This window comes from Leptonychotes weddellii, chromosome 7 (assembly GCF_054177405.1).
Source record: "Leptonychotes weddellii isolate Sample4059 chromosome 7, ASM5417740v2, whole genome shotgun sequence".
Classification (NCBI taxonomy): domain Eukaryota; kingdom Metazoa; phylum Chordata; class Mammalia; order Carnivora; family Phocidae; genus Leptonychotes; species Leptonychotes weddellii.
In genome coordinates, this window is record NC_138375.1 from 102,773,616 (window position 1) to 102,787,702 (window position 14,087).

General features: G+C 38.6%; 1 pseudogene; it reads left to right on the forward strand.

Moving 5' to 3' along the window:
- The first annotated feature begins 4,739 nt into the window (after nt 1-4,739).
- On the forward strand, nt 4,740-6,628 carry LOC102749078 (large ribosomal subunit protein uL30-like; annotated as a pseudogene).
- Nucleotides 6,629-14,087: the final 7,459 nt, after the last annotated feature.

Sequence of the window (14,087 nt, forward strand, 5' to 3'; positions counted from 1 at the left end):
TAAAAAGTGATGGGAATGACGCCCCTCTGTCTATCTAGGGCTCAGTGTCTGCTGGGACTTGGCAACCCATTTGTGCTTGCCCTCCAACATCACTCCCCGTTCTAAGCACATGGCTAGCATTTCCTGCAGTCCTCCAAAAAAAACTTCACAAGGCAACTAGGAGTCAGATTTTCTTATCCCTGAACTTCATGGGGAAACAGAGACATGGAGGGGTATGAGGATGCATCTGCCTAGTTGGTGGGCATCTATGGTTCCTTTGCTTCCCCTCCAGTGCTTTCTACCCTGGCATTATGCTGCCAGCTTGCCCATGCCTTGAGGTTAGCTAGGCTGCTGTGGAAGGTCAATTTAGATGAGTCATTCAAATATTTGAATTGCCTTGCTGCTGCTTAGAAATTGCCCTGAACATAGGCTTCCCTGCTGAGCATTTGAGGTGTGGTGCAGAATAAAACTACACACACCTAGCCTGCCTCCGAAGCCCTGTGTCATGTGTTTACCATTCAGGCTCCATAAGTCTTAATCCACTTCATCCTCAATAACAGCTTAGTCAGTATGAAGTGCTTCTAATAATAGCAGCAGATGAACATACACAATACCTGTCATCTTGAAGGTGCTTTAGAAAACTATGTGCTGCCGTTTTTGTGTCTGTTTGGTCATAACTTTAACATTACATCTGGAACTTTATTCACATGGTGACATAGACGGACATATTTAGTAACTGGGAAGTCATGGGGCTATACCTAAAAGGTCCAGTAGAGAATTTAACTAGTCCCAGCTAACGACATCAGACACATCACCTGCCGCAAACTTGCATTTTTAAGAGAATGGAAGAAACTAGGCTTTACTAAGCATGTTTTAAAAATCTTTTGGTTTCCATGGAATTTAGAACTATAATGGTCCAGCAGGTACAGAGGGAAGCCAGTGTGAAAGGGTTAATAGGTTAGGTGACCTAAGGGCTAATATTAGAAACTCAGTAAGTGATCATTTGTTGGACTTACAGAAATGGAAGATGGTAGGAAAAAGGAAGAAGGAGAGAGGGAGAGGCAGCAAGACAGAAAAACATCTCATTGTTCATGTATCAGGAAAGGGGCCATTTAAAGTATTGACTGAAGAGATCCTGAGGCTGGTGGGTTCCCAGGGGGTGAGGAGAGTAAACAAGACAATTTGCTGGCAAAAGAAAATGCAGCTACACTGCTGTGGGATCCAGGAGGACTGGGAGGTGCTTTAGCCCTTCTCCTCATTCTGCAGATGAGATGTGGTCCTTTGCCCAGAGCCACCTTTCAAGGATGAAAGGCTGAGACAGATGCAGTGGGGACTGGAGAAGAAGCATGATGACAGGGAGAGAGGAAGAGAGAATCTGAGATGGACTAGGTTCTTCAAGTTCCTGAAACAGAAATATACATATCAAAAATATAAACATATACAACATTTAAACATCTGTGACCCTTCCAGGAGAAAATTCCAATTCCATGATTTCACTCCATGAATAAATCCACTTTGTCATTTATTTTGATGAACAAAATGTTATTCATGGACTCAAGTCTATTTAGAAACATTTTGCTATTTTACAACCTTATTGATTTGAAGACTTAACATAAAACCTGTTCTCTGCAGAGCTTCTCATTTTGATCTCCACATTATGACAATTCAGTTGCTAGTCAGTCATACGAAGAGGGAAAATCTTTGAGAATGGGCCTAAAGGTAGAAAACCATTGTAACATTTAATATACTGGTCATACTTCTGGAGGCGAATATACTCAGCATCAAAAGAATTGCAGTGGGCAGGGCAGTTTCGGGTTACACTTCCTTCTTCTTCAGCCATCATTTTTGAGGAGTGCCACGCTAAGTCATAAAATCAGAATTACATACTAAATTGTACTCACAGGCTTGGGTATGATTACCAAGGTTTCTGGAGTGACTAAATATTTTCATTAAGTGGCTCAATTGTGTATTTCTTTTTTTTCCTTCAAATTTATATTATGAAAATTTTCAAACATCAGAAAAGTTGAAGGAATCCTTCAATAAACACCCATATAGCTCCTTCTTAGATTCAGTATAGTTAATATTTTGCTATATTTGCTTTTTCTTTCTCTGGACATTATATATATTTATAATCTTGGAAATTAAGTTGTAGTTATCATGATATTTTACTCCTAAATACTTCACCAACTTGACACTTTGTCACGCCATTAGAAAGTGAGAATTTTTGAACAGGTAAAGCCAAATTATGTTTAGAAAAGGTGGGCAAGATGAATTGTCAGCATAACTTCTGGTAATGGAGGTTTATAGCACTTAGCTAATTCTCACATTGATTTTCTGATACATGGTGCCATTTTATGACATGCATAATAAATTCCGTCTTGGTAGTTCTGGTTTCAATAAATTCAAGAGACAAAGCAAATCCATTTTAATTCTGTACCTTTATGTCCATTTTCTTCATTGTTTCCTTCAAAAACACATCTTAGTTACAATGTTCTTTTGCACACACTAGAAGAGGAACTTGCTTTTTTCCTCCCAGCCTAGGAAGTATTAGAGTTATTTTGTAATATGTATTTGGGTGTGCTAAGGAGAGAGTTAAGTTCTCTCTTTTTTTTTTTTTTAAATATTTTATTTATTTGACAGAGAGAGAGACAGCAAAAGAGGGAACACTAGCAGGGGGAGTGGGAGAAGCAGGCCTCCTGCTGAGAAGGGAGCCCGATGCGGGGCTTGATCCCAGGACCCTGGGATCATGACCTGAGCCGAAGGCAGACGCTTAACGACTGAGCCACCCAGGTACCCCGAGAGTTAAGTTCTCTTTAAGAGATCTCTTTAACAGGGTTAAGATCTCCTTTCAGTTAAGATCTTCCCTTATTTTGCCTGTGACTTGAATCATCTTCCAAGGTGGAGGATGTTAAACATCACATTAATACTTGTTGGTGATTATGAGACATTACTGTATGTGCTGCATCACAATAATGGTTACCTTCTACAGAAAAATAATTATATTCCTTTAATGTACTCATAATATCTCTGCAAATTTTTTAAGATTTTATTTATTTATTTGAGACAGAGAGAATGAGAGACAGAGAGCACGAGAGGGAGGAGGGTCAGAGGGAGAAGCAGACTCCCTGCCGAGCAGGGAGCTCGATGCGGGACTTGATCCAGGGACTCCAGGATCATGACCTGAGCCGAAGGCGGTCGCTTAACCGACTGAGCCACCCAGGTGCCCTATCTCTGCAACTTTTAACTGCTGTTTTGTTCCCAGCCCATCTTGTACACAAGTGCAGATCTTCATACCAGTTAATCAGTGGCTAGATTATAGATTATAGAAATTATTCATTAGAAAGCTATAGATGTCCTGCCTTTGTTTCAGAATACATCAGAGAATTTAATTCAAAGTTCTAAAAAAAATAGTTCTAGAAAATTTTTGACAGCTAGATGGGATATGAACATAATGAACCAGCTACAAACGACACTCTCGAATATGTTGAAGTATTCTGTCCCGCCTTTCCTTCTTTTTATCAACCTCCTCTCCCTCACAACAGGTCGGCATGTGGCACCCGTGACAAAGCCTCAACAATATTGGTCTAAAATTGGACAAAAGCTGTTGTAATTGGATAATAATGATCTATAAAACAGTGAAAACCAGTTGTTTTAGGTAAAAAGTAGTTAAGCTATGTATCAAGCCCCCAGGAACCTGGCTCTGCGTCGTGTATCTTGCTGCGATTCACATAGACATTCTAGTCCAGTGGTTCTCAAAGCTCAGGGTGCCCGAGGATGACTGAGTGCCTGCAAACATGCTAATTCCTTGATCCTGATCTTAGAGGCTCTGATTTGGCAGGTCAGGAGTGGAGCCCAGGAATCTACATTCTGTTCAGTTTCGCATGTGATTATGATGCAGGCCATGATGGAACATGCTTTGACTTATATTGTTACTGGCACCTAAGATGCCAAGAGGGTGGGTCACTGCTAAGCCCGATCCATTATATGTAAGCTGACTTAATACTTGTCTTTGCTGGTTGACCAGTGCTAATTGTCCTCATTGTGTCCCAGATCTGTCACTGCTCAGAAGGAACAAAGGACTGGTATGCTGTAAATAACAATCATTGTGTGGGCTGGCTCTGAAAAGGAGACTTCCCTGTCCGCTCTGAAACAAACTTATATGACAGGACACCTGTCCAGTAGTATTTTTTTTTAAAAGATTTTATTTATTTATTTGACAGAGATACAGCGAGAGAGGGAACACAAGCAGGGGGAGTGGGAGAGGGAGAAGCAGGCTTCCCACCATGCAGGGAGTCCAGTGTGGGGCTTGATCGCAGGATCCTGGGATCATGACCTGAGCCGAAGGCAGACACTTAACAACTGAGCCACCCAGGCGCCCTGTCCAGTAGTATTTAAACAAAACTGTGTGTGTGTGTGTGTGTGCGTGCACGCATGTTCATGGGTATAGCTATTGGACCCAAGGTTAGTATTTCAAGGGTCTACCCCACACTTCTGATAAAGTTCAGCTGTAATGTGACATATACACTCATAAAAATCACCATGCTGTGCACAACAGTGCAAGAAAAACCACAGGGCTTATGGGAGAAGATGGGATCAGAGAGACAACACTCCAAAACTTGATCAGTGACACAGTACAGAAAAAGGTATAGGAACCTAATAAAAATGCTAGCACCGTTTTACACATGTTAAATGGTTAAGAAATTCATAAGCAGCCAGAAAAAAAGGGTATAGAAGAGGAGAAAAAGAAGGTTCCTGCTGTGCCAGAAACCATTAAGATGAAGAAAAGGAATATTGCAGAGCTGAAGATCAAGCACCTGAGAAATTTGCCCAAAAGATGCCTCAAAAGGCAAGGAGGGAGCTTATCTATGAAAAAGCTAAGCACCATAATAGCAAAAATTGGAGGATGTACAGAAGTAAGATTTGAATTGTGAGGTTGGCAAGAAAAGTGAGCAACTTCTTTTTTTTAAGATTTTATTTATGGGGCGCCTGGGTGGCTCAGTTGGTTAAGTGTCTGCCTTCGACTCAAGTCATGATCTCAGGGTCCTGGGATCAAGTCCCACTGCTCAGCCGGGAGTCTGCTTCTCCCTCTGCCCCTCCCCCTGCTCGTGCTTTCTATCTCACGCGCTCTCTCTCAAATAAATAAATAAAATGTTTAAAAAGAGAGAGAGAGAGCATGAGCAGGGGGAGGAACAGAGGGAGAGGGAGAAGCAGACTCCCCGCTGAGCAGGGCGCCCCAGATCATGACCTGAACCCAAGGCAGACACTTAACCGACTAAGCCACCCAGGCCCTCTGAAAAGTGAGCAACTTCTGTGTAACTGTAGAACTCAAATGGGCATTTGTTTTCAGGGTCAGAGGTATCAATGGTGTGAGCCCAAGATCCAAAAGGTGTTGACACGTCGTCGCCTGTGTCAGCTCTTCCGTGGCACCTCTGTGAAGCTCAGCAAGTCTTCTGTTAACATGTTGAGGATGGTGGAGCCGTTTACAGCACGGGGTACTGAAGTCTGAAGTCAGTAAATGAATTGATCTACCTGCGTGGTCATAGCAAAATCGACAAAAAAGTCAATCGTCCCGACAAATAACACTTTGACTGCTCCAATGCTTGGTAAGTAGGGCATCATCTGCATGGAAGATCTTTTTTTTTTTTTTTAAAGATTTTATTTATTTATTTGACAGAGAGAGACACAGCGAGAGAGGGAACACAAGCAGGGAGAGTGGGGGAGGGAGAAGCAGGCTCCCCGTGGAGCAGGGAGCCCGATGCGGGGCTCCATCCCAGGACCCCAGGACCCCAGGATCCTGACCCCCGTGGAAGGCAGACGCTTAATGCCTGAGCCACCCAGTCGCCAATGCATGGAGGATCTTATTCATGAAATCTCAACTGTTGGAAAATGCTTCAGAGAGGGAAACAACTTCCCATGGCCCTTCCAGTTGTCGTCTCCTTGAGGCAGAAGGAAGACAAAGGTCGCAGATTTTGTAGAAGGTGGAGATGGTGACAGCAGGGAAGACCAGGTCAGTAGTCTCCTTAGAAGGTTGAAGTAAGGTGTCTCCCACGACTATAATCTGGTCAGTTAATAAACAGTGACTGATTTCAAGTTGAAAAAAAAAAAGGAAATTTACAAATAACACAATAAACATGGCACTTTGCCTTAAGAAGACTTCAAATCTGAGGACCTAGGTGTTGAACAGGTTGCAGCTTGTGATTCACTACAGAGTGGTAGGAAGTTAGGTTATCTAAACCCAGAGGAAAGACTGTAACAGCACATGTGGATGGGCACGACGTAACACCTGCAGTGAACTGAGATAGGTGGTAGATATTTGAGGGGTGTGCGTTGCATGTGCACTTCGGGTATCCCAGGCCACTCAGTTCTGCTGAGTGCAGTGTTCTGCTTCCGTCCAGTTTCTCACTTGTAAGAGCTCACCTCACACAGCAAAGGTAAATGTGCACCGTACTCCTATTGTTTCCTAATATATGAATCACATTGCACCAAATTTGTGTTTTTAAGACAAGCATTATTGCATAGCTGACTCTGCCTGTAAGGAATTCACCTCAGAAGTAATAGTTTCAAGTTGCCTAGACTCTGAGGGTAGCCAGGAGGGCATTACTGGCCTACAAGGAGTGGTGTCTGTCTAAGACGGTTTGGGGACCGAAGATATGAAGGTAGAGGTAGTGCTGTCCCTTCTACCTTCTTAGCTGTCCACATGGCCATGAAAGATTCTCATAGGTATTATCTTGGAGTCTCATAGGTGTTACCTTTTCCCATATTTTCTTAGACTGACCTAGATTAGCAATTACCCAAGGGTTTAGGATATCTAGGTATAGAAAAAAAAAACAACAACAACATTAAGGTAGGGTTCAGAGGACTCGTATTTTATGCTTACCTCGGCAAGCTATGTGACTTTACGCAAGGCCCTTTATTTCTCTTGGATTCATTTCCTCATCTGAAAAATACAAAAACTTAACTGCATTTTCTTTCTCTAAGATCCATCCTGGCTCCAATATCTTTTGACTCTGAGGCCTGCCATGTTGATTAAATGTAGAGAAAATGAACACTTTTTGACCCCTCCAAAACTTTCCATGTGGCTCAGCAATATTTTTTTCCTCATCACAGGTTGTCTTCCTTGGTCATTTCCCAAAGTGAAAATTCCAAGTTGTTATGCTCCTCAATCTCTGCCTCCACCAACAGATGGAATTCACTGAGGCAGATCAAGTCTGAGCTTATAAAACTCCTTTATTTATTTTGTTAACAGCTTTATGGAAGTAAAATTGACATACAATAAACTATATATATTTAAAGCATACAATTTGATAAGTTTTGACCTATGCATACACCCACGAAACCACCCCCACCAAGATAAGGAATATATTCAACATCCCCAAATGTTTGCTCATGCCCCTTTGTAATTAATTCCTTCCTCTCCTGTTCCTCTTCATTCTTTCTTTCCATGCCCAGGCAACCACCAGTCTGCTTTCTGTCATTACAGACTAGTTTGTAATTTCTAGAATGGTATGTAAATGAAATCATACAGTATGACTATTGTTTTGTCTGGCTTCTTTCACTTGGCATAATTATTTTGAGATCTCTCCATGTTCCTTTTGTTAATAAAAAGGAATAATAAAAGGAGGGAGGTAATAGTCTATCACATGGATACACCACAGTTTGTTTATACATTTACTTGTTGATGGACATTTGAGTAGTTTCCAGGGTTTTAGCCGTTACAAATAAAATTGCTATAAATATTTTTTTACAAGTCTTTGTATGGACATATGCTTTCATTTCTCTCGTGTAAATACTTAGAAATAGAAAGGCTGGATCATATATGGTAAATGGATATTTCACTTCTTTAGAAATTACCCAACTGTTTTCCGAAGCAGTTGTACCATTTACATTCCCATCAGCATTATATGAATATTCCAAATTTTCCATATCCTTGCCAAAACTTAGTACGGTCAGTATTTTAAATTTTTGTCATCTAATAGGTATGTAGTGATCTCTCATTGTGGTTTTAATTTGCATTTCCCCAATGACTAACAATGTTGAGCATCTTTTCATATGTTTATTTTCCATCTGTATATCTTCTTTGGGGAATGTGTGTTCAAACATTTTGTCCAATTTAAAAAATTGGGTTGTTCTCTATTTATTGAGTTTGCTTTAAATTGTGATAAAATACATTTAATATAAAATTTACCATCTTAACCACTTTTATGTGTAAAATTCAATGGCATTAAGTATTGTTGTGTTACCATCACCACCTTCCTTTGCCAGAACTCTTTCATCCTAATAAACCGGAACTCTGTATCCATTAAACAATAACTGTTTATTTTTCCCTCACCCCCAGCTGTGGCAACCACCGTTCTACATTCTGTCCCTAAGAATTTGAGGACTCTCAGGTGTCTCATTATCGAGTGGAATCATATAGTATTAGTTTGTTTGTGACTGGCTTATTTCATTTAGCATAATTTCCTCAAGATTCATCCAAACTGTAGTATATGTCAGGATTTTTTTTTTAAGGCCAAATATTTCATTGTGTGTACATAACACATTTTTTTTTTAGTCCATTCCTCTTCATAAATGGACACGGGTTGCTTTCACCTTTCAGTTTATTGTGAATAATGCTGCAATGAACAAGAGTGCACAAATATCTGAGTTCCTGCTTTTATTTTATCTTCGAGAGAGAGAGAGAGAGAGCATGAGCACAAGCAGGGGGAGGGGTAGAGGGAGAAGCAGACTGCCCACTGAGCAGGGAGCCCAGCATGGGACTCGATCCTAGGACCATGGGATCATGACCTGAGCCGAAGGCAGATGTTTAACTGACTGAGCCACCCAGGTGTCCCTGAGTCCCTGCTTTTAAATCTCATTACTGAGTTTTGAGAGTTCTTTATATATATAGTCAATATAAGACCTTTATAAAAAATATGATTCACAAACATTTTCTCCCAGTTTGTGGCCTTTCTTTCTTTCTTTTTTTCTTAAGATTTTATTTTTAAGTAATCTCCACACCCAGTGTGGGGGTTGAACTCACAATCCTGAGATCAAGAGTTGTACGCTCCCCCAAATGAGCCAGCCAGGTGCCCCATCTGGGGCTTTTCATCTTCATTTTCTGAAAAAATGTCTTTTGAAGACCAGAAACTTTAAATTTTGTTTAAATACAATTTATAATTTTTTTTTTCCTTCTTGGCTTTATATCTAAGAAATTTTGCTTGAGATCACAACAGTTTTAAATTTCTCCTGTTTTGTTATAAGTTTTATAGTTTTAGGTTTTACTATTCTATCTATAATCCATTTTTAATTAATTTTTTAATGACACAAGATATCGATCAGAATTCATTTTGGAGTATATGATTATCCACTTGCTCCAGCATTACCTGTGAAAAAAGTTATTTTTTCTCCACTACATTGGTTTTGCACCTTTGTCAAAAGTCAGCTGTTCATATATGTGTAGGTTTCTTTCTGGACTCTCTAGTCTGACTCATTGATCTATTTGTCTCTCAATGCCACACTATCTTGATTATCATAGCTTTACAGTAAGTCTTGACATGAGGTAGTGTTAGTCTTCCAATTTTGCTTTTCTTTTTTCAAAGACATCTTGGCAATTTAAGTCCTTTGCACTGCCATGTGAATTTTACTTTATTTTATTTTATTTTATTCTATTTTATGCCATATTGCTCTGGTTAGGCCCACCAATATAATGTTGAATAGAAATGGTAGAAATGCATGTTCTCATCTTATTCCTGAATTTATGGGGGATGAACATTTAATTTCCACCATTAAATATGATATTAGCCATACATTTTTTGGTTTGTTTGTTTGTTTTTGAGGCTACACTTTATCAGACTAAGTAAGTTCCCTTCTATTCCCAGTTTTCTCAGAGTTTTTGTTTGTTTGTTAGTTTATTAGGGAACAATTTTTTTTCTGGCTGTATTTACATGATTACACGGGGTTCTGATTGTTTTATTTTTTTAGCTAAAAAAAAAGTATAGTGAATGATGTTGATTGATATTTGAATAGTAAGCTAATCTTGTATTCTCTGTATTCTTCAAGTCCCATGTAATGTGGAATACATGAGGATAGACGCCGTGAAATCATAATGTTTTATCATTTTTATGTATTGTTGTATACAATTTACACTTACAGTTTTATTTGGAATATTTGTGCATGTGCTCATGACGGATATTGGTCTGCGGTTTTCTTTTCTTCTCTGTCTGGTTTTGGTATCAGGGTTATGCTGGCCCCATAGAATGAATTGGGAAATATTCCATCCTCTTCAATTTATCAGAAGAGTTTGTACATAATTGGCATTTTTTCTTCCTTAAATATTTGGAGGAACTTGGTAAAGCCACTGGCTCTGGAGTTTTCTTTGAAGAAGGGAGGTTAACTACAAATTCAATTTCTTTATTAGATATAATGCTATTCAAATTATCTATTTCTTCTTGAGTGAAGGTTCATAATTTGCAGAATCTGTCCCCTTTTTCATCTAAGTTGTTGAATTTATTAGCACAAAGTTATTCATAATACTTTCTTATTATTATGTTAACATTAGTTGTATTTGTAGGGGTATCGCTTCTCTCATTCCTGACATTGGTTATTTGTGTCTTCTTTTTCTTTTTCTGATCAGTCTGGCTAGAGGTTTATCAATTTTAATGATTTTAAAGAACCAGCTTTTAGTTTCACTATTTTTTGCTATTGTTTTTCTGTTTTATATTTCATTGCTTTCTGCTCTGATTTTTATCATTTGCTTTCTTCTGCCACTTTAAATTTGCTTTTTTCCTAGTTTCATAAGGCAAAAGTTAGGCATTTATTCCTCTAAATTTCCTTCTAAGTTGTATTTTTAAGGGCTGTGTTAGAGTCCTGTTGACTTTGTAACAAATTTCCCCAAACTTAATGGCTTAAAACAATACAAAATTGTCCTTTTACAACTTTGGAGGTTAAAAGTGCAAATTCAGATTTATTGAGCTAAAGTCAAGGTGTTGACATGGCTGGTTCCTTCTGGAATCTTTGAGGAGAGACTATGTTTCTTTGCCCTTTTCAGCTTTTTTTTTTTTTTTTTTAAGTAATCTCTGCACCCAATGTGGGACTCAAACTCACAACTCTGAGGTCAAGAATCACATGCTCCACCAACTGAGCCAGCCCGGCATCCCTTTTCCAGCTTGTCCTCTCTTCAGATTCTGACCCCTCTTCAGTTCTCATATAAGGATTACTGTGATTGCATTGGCCTACTCTGATAATTCAAGATAATCTCCCTGTCTCAAGGTTCTTAACTTATCACATCTGCAAAGTCCCTTTCGTGATATAAGGTAACATTCACAGGTTCTAGAGATCGGGATGTAGACATTTTGGGGGACCATTTTTTATTCTACCACTCAGGCATCCTATACAGTTTGGTATATTGTGTTTTCATTTGTACTCAGTTCAAAATATTTTTTAATTTTAATTTTGATTATTTTTATTTGTCCCCTTTGTTGTTTAAAAGTGTGTTAGTTTCCAATTATAGTTGAATGAATTGGGAACAACACAAGTTGAACCGAGCAGGTCCACTTATACACAGATTTTTTTTAAATAAATACAGCACAGTACTATAAGTGTATTTTCTCTTTCTTGCAATTTTCTTAATAACATTTTCTTTTCTCTAGCTTATTTTATTATAAGAATACAATACATAATGCATATAACATACAAAATATGTGTTAATTGACTGTTTATGCTCTTGGTAAGGTTTCCAGTCAACAGTAGGCTATTAGTAATTAAGTTTTGGGGGAGTCAAAAGTTAAACATGGATTTTTGACTGTGTGGTGGGTCAGCATCCCTACCTCCCATGTTATCCAAGGGCCAATTGTATATGGAGATTTCCCAAAGATCTTTCTGTTACTGATTTTTAATTAAATTAAATTAAAAATTTCACAGTGTTCAGAAAATATACTTTTTAATACTTAAATCATTTAAAATTTATCAAGACTTGTTTTATGATTTGGAATATGATATATTTTGGTATATTTTGTGTATGCATTTGAAAAGAGTATGTTTTCTGCTGTTTGGGGTTGGAGTGTTCTATAAACATTGATTAGATCATGTTGGTTGACGGTGGTGCTCAAATCTTCTCTATAGACTTACTGACTTTTTCTTTATGTGTTCTATTAATTATTGAGAGAGGGTTATTGAAATCTCTGACTATAATTATGGATTTATCTACTGTTCCTTGCAATCCCATCAGTTTTTGCTTTATGTTTATTTGAAGCTCTGTTATTGCATGAATGTTGAAGACTGTTGTGTCTTTGTGCTAGGTTGGCATTTTATCACTATGAATTGACTTTCTGTATCTCTGGAAAGATTCTTTGCTTTGAAACCTTTTGTGTCTGATATTAATACAGGCTCCCCAGCTTTATTTTGATTAGTATTAGTCTGGTATATCTTTTCCTGTCCTCTTTCTTTTAGCCTTTTATGTCTTTGTAGTTAATGTGCATTTCTTATAGGCGCCCTATAGGGAACCTTGCCTTATAACCTTATAACCAGTTAGACAATTTCTGCCTTAAAAAAAACACTACTAGAATTTCTTTTTTGAGCAGTTTTGAGTTTACAGAAAAATTGAGTGAAAACTACAGAGGGTTCCCCTAGATCGCTTCACTCCTGCATCCCAGTTTCCCTATTATTAACATCTTGCATTAGTGTAGTACATTTGTTACAATTTTTCTCACTCTGCTGTGGCTTCCATAACAAAATGCCATAGACTGGGTGGCTTAAACAACAGAAATTTATTTCTCACAGTTCTGAAAACTGAGAAGTCCAAGACCAAGGACCCAGTCTATTCAGTCTGATGAGGGCCCTCTTCCTGACTTGCAGATGTTGTTGCCTTCTTGCTTTTCTGGGTGCAGTCCACACACACACACATACACGGAGACAGACAGAGAGAGGCAGATATTACCGTTTCTTCCTCTCCTTTCAAGGCCACAGTTCTATTGAATTAGAGTCCCACCCATATGACCTCATTTAACCTTAATTAGCTCTGAAGACCCTATTTCCAGATACAGTCACTCTGGATTAACACTTCAACAAAGGAATTTGGGGGGGACAAAATTCAGTCCATAACACAACTGATGAGCCAAAATTGGTACATTATCATCTCTGTCTTTTAATTAAGGTTTACAGTTGTGATTATTGATATAGTTATATTTAAATTTATATAGTTATATAGTTTATATCAATTATTGATATAGTTAGATATAAATTTATCATCTCGCTAATCTGTATGTCTTTTGTTTCTCTTTGCTCTTTTATCTGAATAAAGCTTTTTTTTAAGCCTAAAAGAATTTACTGGGTTTTGCCCTGTTTTCAGTGACCAGCCTTGGGGCTGGAATATGACCCTCTGGTTCCAATCCATTCCTCATCTCAGTGACCTGCGTTTCTCCCCCCAGCTCACACAGGTGATGGTTCAATATGCCTTGGCTTTAAAAGTGCCAGAAATCTGACAAGAATAATGCAAACATTTTGGAATGTCAATTTAAGGGATTTTTTTTTTTTTTTAAGAAATTAGTTCTACCTACTTATCTACCTTGATTTCCCATAGCCTTCTTCGGATACTCTCCCTATTTTATCTTCAACCTTACATGTAATGGTGCTCATACCCTAGTTAGTTTATCTTCAGGCTCAGCTTCCTCCTAGCATACATTTGATCATACCTTTCCCTTTAAATACAATTCTTTTTCCTCTCTTCTTTGTGTGATGAAATCTGATGGACCTTTAAAGACTCATTTCATGTTTTGTTAGCTTCTTGTGAAGCCTGACCTAGACCCCTGCTCCACTCAAGATGGAAAAGATACCCTCCACTGGGTGCTCAGAGTGCTTTGTAGGTGTGTCTGTTACAGCACCTTCCACATTATATATAGTCAGGTCTCTGAGTGTATGTTTCTCCCATCGCCCGACTGAGCCACCCAGGCGCCCCTCTTTCAGACCGTTCTTATATGCATCTATTTTCATTTTGGCTGACTTGGTTTTGTAACTTCCAAACAAAAGGGACGGGAAACATTCAAGATACAGAGAAAAATGAAAGCAAACACTATTGTATTTATAATTTCACAGCACTGGCTGTCTGACATAAGGTGACCACAGAAAAATCCAAA